Consider the following 20,688-nt stretch of genomic DNA (forward strand, 5'->3'; position numbering starts at 1 on the left):
CTGGGGCTTTGCTATGCTGAGTCGTAGGGTTGAATCCAACCAAAGACAACATCTTGATGGAGTTTGCATATTGTCCTTGTGTTTGTGTGTTTCTTCAGGGTATTGCCGTTTCCTCCCAATAGATATAGTGAATGATGCCAATCTCTGCAAGCACTGTAGAATATGTTGGTGCTATACTAAATAAATAAATATATACATACATACTTCATAGTTACTGTGCTGCTTCAGGTTCTGGACAGCTTGATATAATTAAATAACCCATGATCTCCACAATTTGCCAGAAAATATATAGGAGCAACATGTGAAGCCATCTGTTGAAAATCTGAAGCTGGACTGAAAAGACATTTTGCAACATGAAAATGAATTCCAACATATTCTAAACAGAGGATCTTGAAAAGAACACTGGGCCACTTTAAAAGTTCTCATTCCAAGCCCAGGTGCAAATCTAATTAAAACACTGAGGATGAGCATAGACGTGAGCTGTAGAAGGAAAACTCACTATGACTAGTACTGTTTGACTGCCAAAAGGGAACCACTATTTGTGGTAATGGCCAACAAGAACAAATACTGCAAAACATATCCCATTTGGATGTGAAACGAAGCTAATTATCTGCAAAACACATAAGAAAATGAATAACTGTTTCAGTTTTCATCTCACATGTTTCTTGCATAGATACTTAAAGGGATATTCCCATACCATCAAGTTATTTACTATACATAGGACAAGGGATACCTTGCTGGTCAATGGTGGTTCAACTGTTGGGACCACCTCTGATTCTGAGATATCACGCTTGATGGGTCCTGAATTATTTTACAATGGTATCTGCACAGGTGTACCACTTCTCCATTAACTTCAATGGGGCCTGCCAGAGAGCGTATGGTTCAAGCACTTGGCAATCTCCTATTCCCTTCAATGGGACCACTGAAGATTGCCGAGTGCATTAACTCGGCTCTCTCTAGCAGATCAGGCATTAAAGTTAATGAAACCCTGGCGTGCCTGTGTAGCGGCCCATAAATGAGTTCTACAAAAGCGCCTTTGCCATTATTTATCGGCGTTTAATTTCTGAAGGGCAAGTAGGGATTAACCTGCCCTACAACTGAGCTATTAATAATCTGCCTGGAAACCAGTTAATTCTCATTGGTTGCCGGCAGATTCAGCCCTGATAGGACAGCAGCACAGATGAGCCCAGCAACCTGATAGGCTTTCAAGCTGTGAGTTGCCAGGAGCGTGGAGGCCTGTGATTGGAGCGTCCGTTGCCTGGTTACACCAGAGTTTTGCACAGGAGGGAGTAAAATAAAAAGCGTGCGTATGCTGTGAGGTAACAGATGGTCCAGGTAGTTGGTCTCGTTAGTTGCTCTAGTCAGGTGGTGCAGTGAGTGAGTCTAGTAAGAGGAGAACAGAGAGGAGTCAGGTCAGTCATCTCTGTGAAAAGATAAAGACTAGAGATGAGCGAGTATACTCGCTAAGGCACATTACTCGAGCGAGTAGTGCCTTAGCCGAGTATCTCCCCGCTCGTCTCTAAAGATTCGGGGGGCGGGGAGCGGGTGACAGGTGAGTTGCGGCAGGGAGCGGGGGGGGGGGGGGGAGGGGGGAGAGCCAGAGAGAAATCTCCCCTCCCTTCCTCCCCGCTCTCCCCCGCCGCTGGCCCCCGAATCTTTAGAGACGGGCGGGGAGATACTCTTCTAAGGCACTACTCACTCGAGTAATGTGCCTTAGCGAGTATACTCGCTCATCTCTAATAAAGACTAAACTTAGTCAGTCAGACGATAGTTAATGTACTAGAGACTGTGTGTAGGAGCTGGCAGGAGAATAGAGAGTCAGATGAGAAATAGTGAGAGAGATCAGTTAGTGTCCAGTCAGTTGTCAGTCAGTGTGTGCAGCAGACAAGTCAGTGTCAGTATAAGAGAGAGTGGCAATGGAATAGTGGTAGTCTGTTAGTCTGTTTTAGTGAAAGATAGCAGTATAGTGGAGCATGCTCATAGGAGTTGTTATAGGGATGCAGTCATCGGACAGTGAGGAGAGAGTTAGTGGCAGTGAAAGCTATTGTTGGGACATCAGAGGAGTCCAGAGCCCTGCGGATTCCTGTCAGGAACCAGTCAGGAAAATCACCAGACCCTGTGGCGAGTTGCAGCCTATTACAGCAGAGTGATGGCGTTGATCCCTAGGGAGAAAGAGAGCAAGCAATCGCTGAAGAGGGATAAGCACCACCAAAACCCCCTTGCCATACACCATCCATTATTGAGATTTCCCAGGAGACCAGCAGCGTTCCCCCACAATCAGGAGAGATAAGACTCCAAATTTCCATTAAGGCCTAATGGTCCATCAGTGCCTGCACGGAGGCAAATTAATGTGGAGACCAGAAGTCAAAGCTATACCTAGGCACAATTACAAGACTATCAAAGGGAAGCCCATACAATTGAGTCACCAGTTTGTGGGTTTAAAGGAGTAGAAGTTTTCTTACATTTTTTATATGGTAATACGGACTTGGTCTGATCCATGTGTTGCATTAATTGGAAGGATCCAACCACAGGTATGGTATCTCTCTTATGTGCTGCTGGGACCCTTCTTTTATACATTAATTCATCATCTTCATCACCCATTGCATTTCGTGCTGTAAAGCACTGGCATCACGAACAATTTATCATGTCACATGGAGGCCGTTGGTGTGCGATCTGCCAGGCGGACGCCAGGGGACAGCCGCCAGAGAGTTCAGAAAAAGCAGACCCCTGTAACCATAACTAATAATCACCCCTCCACACCTGCACGGCCACTGCTGTCAAAAAATAGCAGTTGGACCCTCACTTCCACAAAAGATCTGTTGTTGCTTCTCCAAGATGTTTGGAACAATCTCCGTGCTGATTTTCTTCAAAAACTGTGCAAGTGTACCTAGAAGAATTGATGTTTTTGAAGACAAAGGGCGGTCACCCCAAATACGGATTTGATTTAGATTTCTTTTTTGTTTGTTCACTTTGCATTTTGTTAATTGAAAAAAATTAAGTATTAATATTTATATTTTTGAAAGCACTTTTCCACACCTGCCTAAAATGTTTGCACAGTACTGTACTGTACATGCATGTCACATGTGTGTAGGGAGAGTATGGACTCAGGAGCTGTGTCCTCTCTACAAACAATTGGTGCCAATTCTGCTATACAGCTCACGCGAGCGTGCAATGGCCATGATGAGAGATGACTTCAATTCTGGTCTTTTAACCACTTTTAAATCCCCGCCTGCTGAAAGTGCTGTATCTGATTGGCTGAGTGCTCAGCCAATCACAGGCAGAGCTCGGCCATTCATTGAATTAAATTTTTTTTTACACAAAGCAAGGATGATTTTTCAGGGAAGGGCTTATATTTCAAGCCCTTCCCTGCTCGAAACACGAAAAAATAAAAATTGGCTTTAGCACCAAGGGATCAGTCGAGTTCCTAAACACATGTAGTATCTAAGTCACAAGGAAGGTATAGTGATTGCATTCAGCACTTCGCATTTCCAACATTGAACTTTTTGGTTTTCTACAGTAAATCCATTGACAAGGGATTACGGAGGACAGTAGATAGAGGACAATAGTGTAATAACATGAGAACAATATTAGATTTTTTTGTTATGCTCAACTATTTCAGCCTTGAACCTGCTGCCAACACATTACATAAGGGGCGCAAAGAGATTCAAAAGAATAAACATGACTAAAGTAGAAATAGGCGTTAGAATAAAATGTTAAAAATTCAATAAAATATTTGTGCATGCCGCATTTACGTTTTATTACTATACATTCTGTATTTCAGTGCTTATGATCTGCTGCACTATAAATCTATAATGTGGTGAATGTATTTTACATATGTCTGCCTATATATTTCTGTTCATGTCAGGCAGGTTACTTCTGCAATTCACACCAGAAGTTTTAAAATTGCACTTGGCATGGCTGATGATACACAGTGATGCTGACAGTTTGCCAGAACAGATGGTGATGGCATTCCATAGCTTACTAAATGCATGAATAGCATTACTGTCCTAATACAAGATGAAAGTTTTATCACACTTGTGATTTCTCTCTACTATTAGCAAGTTTTTGTAGGAATATGGTAAACTGACATTAGTAACATGGGTGAAGTCTTAGCTTTTGTACCGGGTGCTGGATTTAATGGGAGTTACCAGTTCCATTGTTACATAGTAAGCTCGGTTAAGACAAGGTAGATAGATTAAAGAGGTTGTCCAGGAATTTTGAGATATTTCCTATTGATAGCCTATGCGCAGGACAGGTTATCAATAGTTCATACTGACAATGGGCCGGGGATCCAATCGAGGTCCCTTTCTCATGCTAGTTAACACCACTACAACCCCAGTCATCTGGGACAGAAATTGGTGTTTTCTCCCATCTCCTTCCATTCTCCTTGGGTTCTACTCATTACTTTGTTTGTAGAATCTGTTGGAAAAGGATCCCCAGACTACCATATATTGAATTAAGGGATGCAACTAACCTAATCGGGTGGCCCTGCTTGTCTTCTGCATCCAGCTGTTCTCTGCTAGGAGTGCCTGGCTCTTATACAGCCGAGCGCTCCAAGCGGGGTATAAAGAACACAGCTGGACCGCTCTGTTCTTCATAACCCACCTATCTTCAGGAAGCGGGATACAGCTGAAACAATGGTATAAGCTGTATCCTGCTGTGAAATCCTGATAACTGATCATTGATCATTCAGCATGCTCTACGACACTATTAGCGACGGCATAAGGAAAACTGCAAGACGAAAAGTGTTGTGTCTAAAAGGGCCTTAGGTCGATAGATAGATAAATATAAGATAGATAGATAGATATGAGAGAGATAGATAGATAGATAGATAGATAGATAGATAGATAGATAGATAGATAGATAGATAGATATGAGATAGATAGATAGATAGATAGATAGATAGATAGATAGATAGATAGATAGATAGATAGATATGAGATAGATAGATAGATAATAGAGATGAGCGAACGTACTCGTCCGAGCTTGATATTCGTGCGAATATTAGGGTGTTCGGGATGCTCGTTACTCGCAACGAGTACCACGCGGTGTTCTGGTTACTTTCAGTTTCCTCTCTGAGACGTTAGCGCGCTTTTCTGGCCAATTGAAAGATAGGGAAGGCATTACAACTTCCCCCTGTGACGTTCAAGCCCTATACCACCCCCCTGCTGTGAGTGGCTGGGGCGATCAGATGTCACCCGAGTATAAAAGTCGGCCCCTCCCGCGGCTCGCCTCAGATGTCTTGTGAGTTAGTGAGGGACAGTGCTGCTGGTGCCTGAGCTGCTGTAGGGAGAGCGTTAGGAGTTAGTGTAGGCTTCAAGAACCCCAAAGGTCCTTCTTAGGGCCACATCTACCTGTGTGCAGGCTGCTGCTAGCAGTGTTTTTTTTTTTCTCAAAATCGGCAGTGCAGAGCATTGCACCCGGCATTAGGGACAGAAGTGGTGCTTAGGCAGGGAGAGTGTTAGGAGTGAGTGTAGCCTTCAAGAACCTCAACGGTCCTTTCTAGGGCCAAATTTAACCGTGTGCAGTACTGTGCTGGCTGCTGTTAGCAGTGTTGCATTTTTTTTTTTTTCTAAAAATCGTCTGTGCAGAGCATTGCACCCTCCATTGATACTACAGGGACAGAATTGTGTAGGCAGGGCCACAACACAGTTATTGTTCATTGAATAGACGCAGTGGGGCCTTCCCTTTGCAAAAAAGCGAAAAAATTATATTTGGCCTGCCTGTGTCAGTCCTAAGGTCTCCGTGTACGTGTGTGCTGCGTGGAGAACGTACAAAAATCAGACGCAACCAGCTACGGTTTACTGCAGGCTTGCGCCATTGTCTTTCCTGACTGGCAAATACCTGCTCTGACAGAGTTAATAACTCTGCTACACTAAAGTTGTGTGACACTTTTTCAGGGCCACACCACAGTTATTAAATGTATTGTTCATTGAATATACGCAGTGGGGCCTTCCCTTTGCAAAAAAGCGAAAAAATTATATTTGGCCTGCCTGTGTCAGTCGTAAGGTCTCCGTGTACGTGTGTGCTGCGTGGAGAACGTACAAAAATCAGACGCAACCAGCTACGGTTTACTGCAGGCTTGCGCCATTGTCTTTCCTGACTGGCAAATACCTGCTCTGCCAGAGTTAATAACTCTGCTACACTAAAGTTGTGTGACACTTTTTCAGGGCCACACCACAGTTATTAAACGTATTGTTCATTGAATATACGCAGTGGGGCCTTCCCTTTGCAAAAAAGCGAAAAAATTATATTTGGCCTGCCTGTGTCAGTCGTAAGGTCTCCGTGTACGTGTGTGCTGCGTGGAGAACGTACCAAAATGAGACGCAACCAGCTACGGTTTACTGCAGGCTTGCGCCATTGTCTTTCCTGACTGGCAAATACCTGCTCTGCCAGAGTTAATAACTCTGCTACACTAAAGTTGTGTGACACTTTTTCAGGGCCACACCACAGTTATTAAACGTATTGTTCATTGAATATACGCAGTGGGGCCTTCCCTTTGCAAAAAAGCAAAAAAATTATATTTGGCCTGCCTGTGTCGGTCCTAAGGTCTCCGTGTACGTGTGTGCTGCGTGGAGAACGTACAAAAATCAGACGCAACCAGCTACGGTTTACTGCAGGCTTGCGCCATTGTCTTTCCTGACTGGCAAATACCTGCTCTGCCAGAGTTAATAACTCTGCTACACTAAAGTTGTGTGACACTTTTTCAGGGCCACACCACAGTTATTAAACGTATTGTTCATTGAATATACGCAGTGGGGCCTTCCCTTTGCAAAAAAGCGAAAAAATTATATTTGGCCTGCCTGTGTCAGTCGTAAGGTCTCCGTGTACGTGTGTGCTGCGTGGAGAACGTACAAAAATCAGACGCAACCAGCTACGGTTTACTGCAGGCTTGCGCCATTGTCTTTCCTGACTGGCAAACACCTGCTCTGCCAGAGTTAATAACTCTGCTACACTAAAGTTGTGTGACACTTTTTCAGGGCCACACCACAGTTATTAAACGTATTGTTCATTGAATATACGCAGTGGGGCCTTCCCTTTGCAAAAAAGCGAACAAATTATATTTGACCTGCAGGCTTGCGCCAATTTATTTCCTGCCTGGGAAATCAAATCACTGGTAATACAGCATGCTGAGGGGTAGGGGTAGGCCTAGAGGACGTGGACGCGGCCGAGGACGCGGAGGGCCAAGTGAGGGTGTGGGCACAGGCCGAGCTCCTGATCCAGGTGTGTCGCAGCCGACTGCTGCGCGATTAGGAGAGAGGCACGTTTCTGACGTCCCCACATTCATCGCACAATTAATGGGTCCACGCGGGAGACCTTTATTAGAAAATGAGCAGTGTGAGCAGGTCCTGTCCTGGATGGCAGAAAGTGCTTCGAGCAACCTATCGTCCAGCCACAGTTCTGCGCCGTCCACTGCTGCAAATCCGAATCCTCTGTCTGCTGCTCCTCCTTCCTCCCAGCCTCCTCACTCCACTACAATGACACATGCTCAGGAGCGGGAAGACTCCCAGGAACTGTTCTCGGGCCCCTGCTCAGATTGGGCAGCAGTGGTTCCTCTCCCACCAGATGAGTTTATCGTCACTGATGCACAACCATTGGAAAGTTCCCGGGGTCCGGGGGATGAGGCTGGGGACTTCCGCCAACTGTCTCAAGACCTTTCGGTGGGTGAGGAGGACGATGACGATGAGACACAGTTGTCTTGCAGTGAGGTAGTAGTAAGGGCAGTAAGTCCGAGGGAGCAGTGCACAGAGGATTCGGAGGAAGAGCAGCAGGACGATGAGGTGACTGACCCCACCTGGTGTGCAACGCCTACACAGGACAGGTCTTCAGAGGGGGAGGCACGGGCAGCAGCAGGGCAGGTTGCAAGAGGCAGTGCGGTGGCCAGGGGTAGAGGCAGGGCCAGACCGAATAATCCACCAAGTGTTTCCCAAAGCGCCCCCTCGCGCCATGCCACCCTGCAGAGGCCGAGGTGCTCTAAGGTCTGGCAGTTTTTCACCGAGACGCCTGACGACCGACGAACAGTGGTGTGCAACCTTTGTCGCGCCAAGATCAGCCGGGGAGCCACCACCAACAGCCTCACCACCACCAGCATGCGCAGACATATGATGGCCAAGCACCCCACAAGGTGGGACGAAGGCCGTTCACCGCCTCCGGTTTGCATCGCTGCCTCTCCCCCTGTGCCCCAACCTGCCACTGAGATCCAACCCCCCTCTCAGGACACAGGCACGACCGTCTCATGGCCTGCACCCACACCCTCACCTCCGCTGTCCTCGGCCCCATCCACCAATGTCTCGCACCACACAGTCCAGCCGTTGCTAGCGCAACTGTTGGAGCGCAAGCGCAAGTACGCCGCCACGCACCCGCACACTCAATCGTTAACCGTCCACATAGCCAAATTTATCAGTCTTGAGATGCTGCCGTATAGGGTTGTGGAAACGGAGTCCTTCAAAGCTATGATGGCGGCGGCGGCCCCGCGCTACTCAGTTCCCAGTCGCCACTACTTTTCCCGATGTGCCGTCCCAGCCCTGCACGACCACGTCTCCCACAACATAGTACGCGCCCTCACCAATGCGGTTAGTGGCAAGGTCCACTTAACTACGGACACGTGGACAAGCACAGGCGGGCAGGGCCACTACATCTCCCTGACGGCACATTGGGTGAATTTAGTGGAGGCTTGGACAGAGTCAGAGCCTGGGACAGCTCACGTCCTACCCACCCCCAGAATTGCGGGCCCCAGCTCGGTGGTGGTATGTTCGGCGGTGTATGCTTCTTCCACTAAAGCACCCTCCTCCTCCTCCTCCTCAACCTCTGTCTCGCAATCTAGATGTGTCAGCAGCAGCAGGAGGTCGCCAGCAGTCGGTGTCGCGCGGCGTGGCAGCACAGCGGTGGGCAAGCGTCAGCAGGCCGTGCTGAAACTACTCAGCTTAGGAGATAGGAGGCATACGGCCCACGAACTGCTGCAGGGTCTGACAGAGCAGACCGACCGTTGGCTTGCGCCGCTGAGCCTCCAACCGGGCATGGTCGTGTGTGACAACGGCCGTAACCTGGTGGCGGCTCTGCAGCTTGGCAGCCTCACGCACGTGCCATGCCTGGCCCACGTCTTTAATTTGGTGGTTCAGCGCTTTCTGAAAAGCTACCCACGCTTGTCAGACCTGCTCGTAAAGGTGCGCCGGCTCTGCGCACATTTCCGCAAGTCCCACACGGACGCTGCCACCCTGCGCACCCTGCAACATCGGTTTACTCTGCCAGTGCACCGACTGCTGTGCGACGTGCCCACACGGTGGAACTCTACGCTCCACATGTTGGCTAGGCTCTATGAGCAGCGTAGAGCTATAGTGGAATACCAACTCCAACATGGGCGGCGCAGTGGGAGTCAGCCTCCTCAATTCTTTTCAGAAGAGTGGGCCTGGTTGGCAGACATCTGCCAGGTCCTTCGAAACTTTGAGCAGTCTACCCAGGTGGTGAGCGGCGATGCTGCAATCATTAGCGTCACCATTCCTCTGCTATGCATCTTGAGAAGTTCCCTGCAAACCATAAAGGCAGCCGCTTTGCGCTCGGAAACGGAGGCGGGGGAAGACAGTATGTTGCTGGATAGTCAGAGCACCCTCCTGTCTATATCTCAGCGCGTTCAGGAGGAGGAGGAGGAGCATGAGGAGGATGAGGAGGAGGGGGAAGAGACAGCTTGGCCCACTGCTGACGGTACCCATGCTGCTTGCCTGTCATCATTTCAGCGTGTATGGCCTGAGGAGGAGGAGGAGGAGGAGGAGGAGGAGGATCCTGAAAGTGATCTTCCTAGTGCGGACAGCCATGTGTTGCGTACAGGTACCCTGGCACACATGGCTGACTTCATGTTAGGATGCCTTTCTCGTGACCCTCGCATTCAACGCATTCTGGCCACTACGGATTACTGGGTGTACACACTGCTCGACCAACGCTATAAGGAGAACCTTCCCACTCTCATTCCCGAAGAGGAAAGGGGTTCGAGAGTGTTGCTATACCACAGGACCCTGGCGGACAAGCTGATGGTAAAATTCCCATCCGACAGCGGTAGTGGCAGAAGGCGCAGTTCCGAGGGCCAGGTAGCAGGGGAGGTGCGGAGATCGAGCAGCATGTACAGCCCAGGCAGTGCAACAGTCTTTAAGGGCCTGGCCAGCTTTATGGCTCCCCAGCAAGACTGTGTCACCGCTCCCCAGTCAAGGCTGAGTCGGCGGGAGCACTGTAAAAGGATGGTGAGGGAGTACGTAGCCGATCGCACGACCGTCCTCGGTGACGCCTCTGCCCCCTACAACTACTGGGTGTCGAAGCTGGACACGTGGCCTGAACTAGCGCTGTATGCCCTGGAGGTGCTTGCTTGTCCTGCGGCTAGCGTCTTGTCGGAAAGGGTGTTTAGTGCGGCTGGGGGAATCATCACAGATAAGCGTACCCGCCTGTCAACCGACAGTGCCGACAGGCTAACACTCATCAAGATGAACAAAGCCTGGAGTTCCCCAGACTTCTCTTCTCCACCAGCGGACAGCAGCGATACGTAAGCAATACGTAGGCTGCACCCGCGGATGGAAGCTACGTTCTCTCTCACCATCCAAAACGGGGACATTTCTGCTTCATCAATCTGTGTCTAATATTCCTCCTCCTCCTCCTGCTCCTCCTCCTGAAACCTCACGTAATCACGCTGAACGGGCAATTTTTCTTAGGGCCACAAGGCTCACTCATAATTTTTCTAAACAATTTTTATATATTTCAATGCTCTTAAAAGCGTTGAAACTTTAACTTGAACCAATTTTTAGTTAAACTGGGCTGCCTCCAGGCCTAGTTACCACTTAAGCCACATTAACCAAAGCGATTAATGGGTTTCACCTGCCCTCTTGGTTGGCCATGGCCAATTTGTTTGATGTACATTAGTACTGTTGATACAGCAATTTTTGTGGGCCCTCGCCTACAGTGTAATCAAATGAATTTTTAGCCCACCTGCATTACAGCTGACGAAACATCAGCTGTGATGGGCAATGCAATGTGATATTTCTGTGTACCGCCGGTGGCTTCCTGGCACCCACCCATGCTGTGGGTCCACAGGGAATTATAAATGCATCTGATTCCACTTGTAAAGAACCCCAGTCTGACTGGGGCATGCAGTGTGGGCCGAAGCCCACCTGCATTAAGCACGACATTACTACCTCAGCTGTGTTGGGCAATGCAATGGGATATTTTTGTGTACCGCCGGTGGGTTCCAGAGAGCCACCCATGCTGTAGGTGCACACGGAGTTTAACCTACATGTGTCCACTTGTAAAGAACCCCAGTCTGACTGGGGCATGCAGTGTGGGCCGAAGCCCACCTGCATTAAGCACGACATTACTACCTCAGCTGTGTTGGGCAAAGCAATGGGATATTTTAGTGTATCGCCGGTGGGTTCCAGGGAGCCACCCATGCTGTCGGTCGACAGGGACTTCACAATAGGGAGTTGTACCCGCCTGTGTCTATGAATTAAAAAGCCCGGTCTGACTGGGGCATGCAGAGACACCTTGACAGAATGAATAGTGTGTGGCACATAGGTTCCCCATTGCTATGCCCACGTGTGCAGCTCCTGATGGCGGTGGCACAGGATTCTATTTCTCATTGCTTCTGTACAGCATTGTGGGCTATCGCCCCACCCCTTTTAAAGAGGGTCGCTGCCTAGCCGTGCCAACCCTCTGCAGTGTGTGCCTGCGGTTCCTCGTCATGGCAGACGCACTTCTAAATAGACATGAGGGTGGTGTGGCATGAGGGCAGCTGAAGGCTGCGCAGGGACACTTTGGTGTGCGCTGTGGGGGGGAGGGGGGGGCGGTTGGGCAGCATGTAACCCAGGAGAAGTGGCAGCGGAGTGTCATGCAGGCAGTGATTGTGCTTTGTTGGAGGTAGTGTGGTGCTTAGCAAAGGTATGCCATGCTAATGAGGGCTTTTCAGAAGTAAAAGTTTTTGGCAGGGGGGGGGCCCACTCTTGCCGCTATTGTGGCTTAATAGTGGGACCTGTGAACTTGAGATGCAGCCCAACATGTAGCCCCTCGCCTGCCCTATCCGTTGCTGTGTCATTCCCATCACTTTCTTGAATTGCCCAGATTTTCACACATGAAAACCTTAGCGAGCATTGGCGAAATACAAAAATGCTCGGGTCGCCCATTGACTTCAATGGGGCTCGTTATTCGAAACGAACCCTCGAGCATCGCGAAAAGTTCGTTCCGAGTAATGAGCACCCGAGCATTTTGGTGCTCGCTCATCTCTAACAGATAGATATGAAATAGATAGATAGATAGATATGAGATAGATAGATAGATAGATATGAGAGGGATAGATAGATAGATAGATAGATAGATAGATAGATAGATAGATAGATAGATAGATAGATAGATAGATAGATAGATAGATAGATAGAGTTATAGTCTTTTAGCAAGACAATGCCCATGTCCACAAGAAACTGACCTGCACTCAGTTCTTACTGATTCCAAATCTAACAAATTCTGTATGAACATGAATACTTATAATCATATTACAAAATCCAGAGGAGATTCATCCTAAAAAAAAGTTGAAGCTATTCCATATTAATTTCCATGACATAGGTGTTATAAATAGAGATGAGCGAGCACCAAAATGCTCGAGTGCTCGTTACTCGAGTCAAACTTTCAGTGATGCTCGAGAGTTCGTTTCGAGTAACGAACCCCATTGAAGTCAATGGGCGACTCGAGCATTTTTGTATATCGCCGATGCTCGCTAAGGTTTTCATTTGTGAAAACCTGGGAAATTCAAGAAAGTGATGGGAACGACACAGAAACGGATAGGGCAGGCGAGGGGCTACATGTTGGGCTGCATCTCAAGTTCCCAGGTCCCACTATTAAGCCACAATAGTGGCAAGAGTGAGGACCCCTCCCCCCGCACTGTCAGCATAAAGATCGTTCTCCTCTGCCACCGCTGTAACAGCTGTGGCAGAGAAGAACGATGTTAGCCCATTGAATTCAATGGAGCCGGCAATACAGCCGGCTCCATTGAAAGCAATGGGCTGCCGGCGATCGCGGGATGAATTGTCGGGAAGGGCTTAAATATATAAGCCCTTCCCTGCAATTCATCCTGAAATGTGTAAAAATAAAAAAAATATATATACTCAAATGGTCCCGGCAGACGGAGTTCAGCGCGGCTGGCGGCAGTCCTCCTGAACTGCTCTGAACAGCTGTGAGTAGTATTCAGCAGCCGGGGATTTAAAATCCCTGCCTGCTGAATGAGCTGCCTCTGATTGGTCACAGACTGACCAATCAGAGGCAGATCTCACTCACACACCCATTCATGAATTTATGCATGGCTGAGTGACTGCTGCCTCTCATTGGCTCAGCGGGACCAATCAGATTGGTCCCTGCGCTGAGCCAATGAGAGGCAGCAGTCACTCACCCATTCATGAATTCATAAATGGGTGTGTGAGTGAGATCTGCCTCTGATTGGTCAGGCTGTGACCAATTAGAGGCAGCTCATTCAGCAGGCGTGGATTTTAAGTCCCCGGCTGCTGAATACTATTCACAGCTGTTCAGAGCAGTTCAGGAGGACTGCCGCCGGCCGCGCTGAACTCCGTCTGCCGGGACCAGGTGAGTATATATATATATATTTTTTTTACACATTTCTGGATGAATTGCAGGGAAGGGCTTATGTATTTAAGCCCTTCCCGACAATTCATCCCGCGATCGCCGGCAGACCATTGCTTTCAATGGAGCCGGCTGTATTGCCGGCTCCATTGAATTCAATGGGCTAACATCGTTCTGCCGGGACAAGGTGAGTATATTTTTTTTTTATTTTTACACATTTCTGGATGAATTGCAGGGAAGGGCTTATATATTTAAGCCTTTCCCGACAATTCATCCCGCACTCGCTGGCAGCCCATTGCTTTCAATGGAGACGGCTGTATTGCCGGCTCCATTGAATTCAATGGTCAGTGCTCGTTTAATCCAGACGAGTACCGCGTGGTGCTCGTCTCGAGTAACGAGCATCTCGAGCACCCTAATACTCGAACGAGCATCAAGCTCGGACGAGTATGCTCGCTCATCTCTAGTTATAAACTATACATTATGTTTTTGAGTGGCTTCGTTCTTTGGAGGCTTCCTGTTTTATGTTTGCACTCAGTGCACTGCAAGAGTTCTGAGGAGCCCATGTTGTGAGGCCTGTATGTTTTTTCTCTCCACTTTCCATACATAAAAATCTCCACCTAGGAGATTTTTTAAAGAGTTTTCTTTCTTTTTTTTAATGCTTCCCTTTTTTAGACCATGGTTCCAAATCAGAAATGGTCCAGTATTGTAAAATGTGTATTTTACATTCCTGGACCATTTCAGTTTCAATTTAAGAAGTTGTCTAGTTATTTAAATAATATCATAAATCAAAACTGTATACACTTTATAGACGATTCTGAAATAAGTTACTTTTTATTAATGTAAAAAAAATTATTTGTTACCAAATTTGTACCTATGCCTTTATTAAACCCTGTTTGTGCGGCAGATTTTGCTGCTGATTTGGTGCAGAATCCATGTGAAATCTTTACGTTCTTAGACAATACACCCCATTTTAGTGTCCCATTTATTTTATATGGATTTAGCACAGGATTTTGTTGGGTGGTTTTGGTGCTGGCATTATAATTTGCTACTGGTCCTATAACTATATAGAATAAATGATTATTGAATATGCTTTAACCCCTTAATGACATGGCCTATTTTGGGCTTAAGGACGCAAGAATTTTTGGCGGATTTTCTTCTCCATTTTTCAAAAGTCATAACTTTTTTATTTTTCTGTCAACGCGGCCGTATGAGGGCTTGTTTTTTGTGTGACGAACTGTAGGTTTTATCGGTGCCACTTTTGGGTACATAGACTATATTGTAAAACTTTTATTTTTTTTTATGATAGCAGGGAGAGAAAACGCATCAATTCTGCCATAGATTTTTTTTTACAGCGTTAATCATGCAGCATAAATGACACAATCTATTTTTTTCTGCCGGTCAGTACGGTTACAACGATACCAAAATTCTTACATTTTTTTAGGTTTTTCCACTTTTCTTACAGCGATCACAGGCTATGGCAATACAGGACGCCAGTGTCTGGCGTCCTGTTGCCATGGCAACCAGCCGGGCTCTCTGCAATTATATCGCGAGAGCCCGGTGACGTTACAGAGGGAGCGCGCGCCCTCTGTGAACCCCTCCCATGCTGCGATCTACATAGATCATGGCAGGGAAGGGGTTAACAGCAGGGGGTGCATCTCACTGACAGCCGGCTCCCACTGCGGGATAGCGCGAGATCATAAGTGATCTCGTGCTTTCCCCAGGACGGAAGTTTACTCCCTGTTGCAGGAAGTGCCCCGCTGCCAGAACGTAAACTGACGCCCAGGAGCGGGATGGGGTTAAAGTGGTTTTTAGGGGTTCAAATAACGATAACCTATCCTTAGGATAATTATTAATATCTGATTGATGAGGTCTGTTCATCAGCTGTTTGAAGAGCCTGCAACACTCAGCTATACTCTAGATAAGTCATCATTAGTTGATGGACAGGGCTACAGCTCTCTGGGCCCTCATTCATCAGCTGATCATCCAGCCCGCTTATCAGTTCAGCAGGTCAAACGTCCTCATCATTGGTCAGTGGAGGAAGTTAAAGGTGATCCCACTATTGATACCAAACATAGACATGAGTACTTGGTGCGCTAGAGGCATTCACGCAGTGGAAGATTTGTTTGAGAAGTCCTCACTTAAGACATTTATTTAAATACTTGATATGTTCCAAATATCCCATAAGGAATTTTAGAAGTATCTACAGATACGACACTATCTTACATCATATAATCCCCCAATCTCAACACCCCTTAAAAGCTACAACTCATATATATAACACCAAAAACTAAACCAAGGGTATTTCTAGGGCTGTGGTGGCGAACCTGTGGCACACATGCCAGGGACAGCATGCAAAGCCCTCTTTGCTGGCATGCACACCAACTGCCGCTCACCACAGTAGTGAATACCAGCCGGGGTGCTGCAGCTCCCCGGCTGGTAATCACTCAGCAGCTGCTGATCCCAGGTGCACACTCTGACGTCAGTGTGTGCATCCGGGATTCTCCTCCCCTGACCTCTCCTCCTTAGTTCTGCAGTTAGGGAGAAGGGAGGAAGCATTCCGGGCACACACACTCCTTGACTACAAGGAGAAGGTAAATATATGGGTTGGGGGGGGGGGTGCTATTACTACTAGAGCTAATGTGGGGTTAATATTATTACTCGGAATACAGTGGGGTTATTACTATTATTATTTATTATATGTTTTATTCCTAATATCATTGAATTCAATGAATGCCCGAGTGCTTTCCTGTGATTGGCTGAGCACTGTGACCAATCACAAGCAGCACTCAGCTGTTATTTTAAATCCCTGCCTGCTGAAAGGACTTTATTACAGTGATGGGACCTAAGCTGCTAGATGCGCCTAAGCCCCGGCAGCATCGGGGAGTTGAGTATTTATATTTTTTTATTTTTTACACCAGATAGGAATGATTTTCAGGGAAGGGTTTATATTTCAAGCCCTTCCCTGAAAATCACTGCAGGGGTTGCCGGAAGACCATTGCTTTCAATGTGGCCGCTGGCAGCAGCCACGCCCCTTTGAAAGCAATGCTGCACGGACCTGTATTCACGCATGTTTGTGCACGTACATGTGTGTGCGGTTTTGTGCGCACCTATGTACGCACACGCTCGTGTGAATGCACCCCAAAGATAATGTCACCGTGAACAATAGAAAAACCCTCCCCCCCCCCAAAAAAAAGACACAATTGTGTTCTACTTTTTTATATTTTGCCCATCTTGAAATTTTTAAACATTTTCCAATATATTATATGTTACTTTAAATGTAACCATTGCAAAATACAACTCATCCTGCAAAAACACAAGCCCTCATGTGGAAAAATAAAGAAGTTATGTTTTTTTAAAAGCGCCAAGGAAAAAATTAAAGTGCCAATACAGCTGGAAGGGGTTAAACATACCGAAAACTGATTACTTTAAAACATTACTTTTCTCTAATACATTAAAACTAATTCAGTGAAGCGAAAAGCCGACGAGAGGTAACACGAAGAAGAAATTCTAGTTCTATTACAAGAGTTTACACATTTTTTTCCCCTTTGAGTTTGTTTTGCAGGCGCACAAAACTCTCCTATCCACAAATATGATGACTTGTGCATTTATAGAATACGATCCCACAAATTCAATCCTAAGGCAAATGTTTAAGATTATTTTTACAGGCCTCCATAAGAAATGCAGTTTGACCTTTACGGCTGAAACACAGAGAGCCGGAGTGTTTTCTGGCTCGGACATGTAGAAAACTGGCCGTCTACACACTCAGTTATAAAATAGACATGCTTTGCTGGGCTTGTAATAAATAGTAACTCTGCTGTTGAGAAATACCGAAAGACTCTTGGCCGGCGCTAGACTTGTTCTTAAAAACACTTGACATTTTTATGAGCAGCAACTGTATAGGGAATCCAGCTAAGAGACTAGCTTCACATTAAACAGGAAATAGTGTCATTTTTTTCTTACCGAAGGAAGCAGAAGAAGAGGAATAAATTTACAACTCAAATTATATTTATCGTATTTCTTTCTAAACTGCAATGAAAAGATCCCCGCACACAACGCAAACACAATGCAGGCAGCGGACATTTTTAGAATCAATCCATTCGAAAGCGCCATATAAAAAGAAACATGCTGTAAATAGATTTTTTATTTTTTTTGCCTCCGACAAGGTGTTTACAAGTGTGCAATGCCGAAAGATTATACCGGCTTAGAAAATGATTACGTCTTGGAATGTTCACCTTACTTCTGACCGTGTTTCTCAGCACTTTGGTGTGTAAAAGAATGGTAAAATGTATCTTTTTTTTCTCCGAAAGGCGGCATTTGAAAGGAATGCTTTGCATGCCCCCGGTGCTCCTCCGGACTAAAGGTGATTTGTCTCTAGTATTCCGATTATGCACAGCTTAATTATCTCTTGACTAATTGCGCTTGCCTTCTTCAATCTCTCCAGGTAACAGGAGCAAGGCTTTCTCTTTGTTCATTAGACCATGAAGGTAAGTAGCTCAATAGCTCATCCTTTCTGATACCTTCTAAACAAAAGAGCTATTCTTTGAAGGAGCCCTGAACAAAATCAATGCTAAAATAAAAGGTATACAATACACAGTGTCCTTGGGTTAGCTCCAGATGCAATAAAGAACATCACAGCCTTCCAAAAGGATTCCCTTCGCCTGCAAAAGTCATGTTCACTGTAAAGTTATGATTGCGGTAAAAGGAAGAATATCTGAGGAGAAATGGATTTTTTAGGAATTCGAGGTATTGTTGGCCGGTACGTCAATGATCAGGTCTTTTTTTTCACAAGTTAATCCAAAAACAAATTTTTGGAATTTTTGTAACTATGTCGTAAAGTTTCTAAAGGGGAAGATCTTTTCCGATATTGTCTTGCCTAAGCCTGTTCGAACTGTGCTATTGACTTCGTCCAAGGGTCCTGTTGGGATTTCCATTTACCCTTTCCAATCCCCTGTCTGATGTGTAAAGACATTCTGATTGAAGGCTGTACAGCTCTGATGTCGGAAGACGTCCGGCAGGGTATTCTTATTGTAGATTACTGGCCACTCTGTTGTCGGGGGCCTCTCCAGCATAGCCCATACCGCAGTATTGGCTCTAGCCAGCAGATGGTGCCATTATATAATGGCAGAAAGAGAAAGCCCCCTAGGAAGCCCTGAATCCAAAATTGGATTGCTAAGGTTAAAAATTCTGAAAATGTAACACCTGGAATGAACCTGAACAGAACCTATCTTGGCATTAATGAAAACTGCTAAAACACAAACCAATAGGCTTTCATTTCAGCAGTTGGTGTTCCTTTCTAGCATTTTGTGCTGGAAAGAATAGCGCAGTCCACTCTATTTCAGTAGTTTTCGTTAATGGCCAAGATAGGTTTTGACCAGGTCCCATCCAGGGGTGCAATTTTTGGAATTTTAAATGGAAACCCCAATGAGACCCTTGGACAGAACCAATAATGAGGTGCATTGCCGTATAGTAAAAAAAGACATATGTTTCTTCTCTTGTACCATTCCCTGGATTTAACTAAGGGATCTGTCATAGACTTTTACTGGTGAGCTGATACACTGCATTTCTGTGTTCAAGAAAAAGCATATACCAATCATATCCACTGCAAGGTGCGGGAAAATCTACCCCGTATGTATAGTGATACCCCAGTAGTTAAAATTAACTGGAATTTATGCTTGTATAACATATACTGTAATAACAAGCTGACTCCATTGGTAAAGTCCTTCCACCAGTCAAATGCTGGGCAGCCAGAGAACATTGAACTCCTAAAATGATGAAGGAGAAATCTTGGCACTCCATGTGGATCAAGTGGAAAATGCAGCTTTACTGAATCAAGGTAGTTAAAATCCATCAGCCTGAGAAGCCCTTATATACTTAGAGCATATGTCCTAAGACAGCGAAAAAGAAAGAACGTATTTGTCAACAGGTATTTCACAGACATAATCAGGAATTCTTTTAAATTGTACTGAGAAATTGCTATATTCTTGTAAAAACCAATGCAATCCTAGGTCATGCAGTATCTTAGTTCGCAGGGATGACAAATCACATGTGATCCATGGACAATATGCAAATGTATCAGTCCGGGGCGGCCATGTTAAACTTTTTACAAAAGTAGCGAGAGCATTGCAAGAAGCAGAAGTCCCATTTTTTTCACAGATGCTCACTTGTGCCAAAATTTGGGAGTTTTTAAGCAAGAAACCGGCATAATAGCTTTATTTGCTTATCTGCCTTGGATGTAACTGCATGCAGAGTTTTGCAGCAAAACAGCAAATCCTTCTAGGTGCTTGATTTTTTTGACAGAGTATATATGATGGTAGACATGGAATTTCCCCAAAATGTGCTTTTTGTCCTTAGCATAACCAGGAATTTCTTTAGTTAGGAACTACAGTATGCTATCCACCCATGTACTTTGATTTTTGTTCATAGACCCAATGCCTAGAACAGTGGGCCTTATAGGGGGTGGAAAGACTGATGTGAGTAATTTCAAGAGTAAATGAAAAATAGGCCATACCCTTCCCTAAACAAAACCCATCTTAACACCACTTTTTCAACCAAATCACTCAAAATTCCTCCATGTGATTCTTAGACTATTCCAGGAATCTTTTTGGATTTTTTCTTTAAAGGGGTTGTCCCGCGAAACAAAGTGGGTCTATACACTTCTGTATACACTTCTGTATGGCCATATTGCACTTTGTAATGTACATTGTGCAATAATTATGAGCCATACAGAAGTTATCAAAAGTTATTGACTTACCTGTTCCATTGCTGGCGTCCTCGTCTCCATGGTGCCCGTCTAATTTTCAGCGTCTACTGGCCAAATTAGACGTGCTTGCACAGTCCGGGTCTTCTCCTTTTCTCAATGGGGCTCCGTGTAGCTCCGCCCCATCACGTGCCGATTCCAGCCAATCAGGAGGCTGGAATCGGCAATGGACCGCACAGAAGCCCTGCGGTCCACCGAGGGAGAAGATCCCGGCGGCCATCTTCAGCAGGTAAGTAAGAAGTCACCGGAGCGCGGGGATTCAGGTAAGCGCTGTGCGGTGTTCTTTTTTAACCCCTGCATCGGGGTTGTCTCGCGCCGAACGGGGGGGGGGGGGG

This window comes from Eleutherodactylus coqui, chromosome 3 (genome assembly GCF_035609145.1).
Source record: "Eleutherodactylus coqui strain aEleCoq1 chromosome 3, aEleCoq1.hap1, whole genome shotgun sequence".
NCBI lineage: Eukaryota > Metazoa > Chordata > Amphibia > Anura > Eleutherodactylidae > Eleutherodactylus > Eleutherodactylus coqui.